Source organism: Neofelis nebulosa, chromosome 12 (genome assembly GCF_028018385.1).
Source record: "Neofelis nebulosa isolate mNeoNeb1 chromosome 12, mNeoNeb1.pri, whole genome shotgun sequence".
In the NCBI taxonomy this organism is placed as follows: domain Eukaryota; kingdom Metazoa; phylum Chordata; class Mammalia; order Carnivora; family Felidae; genus Neofelis; species Neofelis nebulosa.
Genome location: NC_080793.1, coordinates 10,499,231 through 10,500,368, shown reverse-complemented (window position 1 = coordinate 10,500,368; position 1,138 = coordinate 10,499,231).

The following is a 1,138-nucleotide window of genomic DNA, read 5'->3' as shown; positions in this document are numbered from 1 at the left end:
GTACAATGGCAGAGCTGAGCTCTGGAGGGGAAGCCAGCCCACCAAAGCTGGGGAGGCAGTTCTGGTCCTGGTCTAACTCCTCCTCAGGTCCAGGTGGCAGCTGAGTCCTGCCTGGGGCTGGTGTCCCGGGCTTTGGTCACTGGACCTGGGTCTCCTCTTCCCTTCCCCCTTGCTCACCAGTCCATGCCCTCAGCCCCACAGGAGGTAGACTGGGCCCTGTATCCATTTCTGAGGCTGAGTGTGAGGGGTGGGAGGCCAGGCTCAGGAGGTGGATTGTCAGGCTTTGAATCTGGCTCTGTCACTCATCAGCTGTGACACCGGGCAGGTGAATTCTCTCCTCTGAGCCTCAGTTTCCTCCTCTGTAAAATGGGAGTAGTGTATCCTTACCTTGCAGGTGGTTGTGAGGCCCACATGAAAGAATATGTGAGGTGCCCACCGTACCAGGCCCCTGGCAAGGACAGAGCTGGGTGGGGAGGAGGCTGCTCTGCCCAGAAGCTGCTTAACTGGTTTATCAGACCGTCCAGGATGGCATCTGCTGTCGGCCACCATGCTCTACCCAGACATGCTCCAAAGGGGCAGCCTGCCAGTCTGCCTTCTGAATGAACTCAGACCAGCCTGTTGTGAATTTAACAATGAAGTCATCCAGGGAAGATTTAGGGCAGCCCAGGACTCAGGTAGCAAATCCGGGCTTTCGGCCACTGTTAGGAGTTGAATTTATCTCTGATATCCCCCTCCCCATTCCCATGTTGAAATCCTGACCCCCAGTACCTCAGAACGTGACCTGATTTGGAGACAGGGTCTTTACCGTGGTAATCAAGTTAAAATCTTTTTTTAAAGTTTTATTTATTTTGAGAGAGAGATCACACATGAGTGCAAAGGGGGGAGGGGCAGAGAGAGACAGAGAGAGAGAGAGAGAGAATCCTGAGCAGGTCCTGGGCTGTCAGCACAGAGCCCGACGTGGGACTCGATCCCATGAACTGTGAGATCATGACCTGAGCCAAAACCGAGAGCCAGACGCCTAACCGACCGAGCCACCAGGCACCCCTTAAAATCTTTACTTTTATGTTGTAGGAGGAAGTGCAGGTTTTGATGGAGGGGCTGGAGGAGGTGGGGCTGGGATGGACTGAGCATCAGGGGC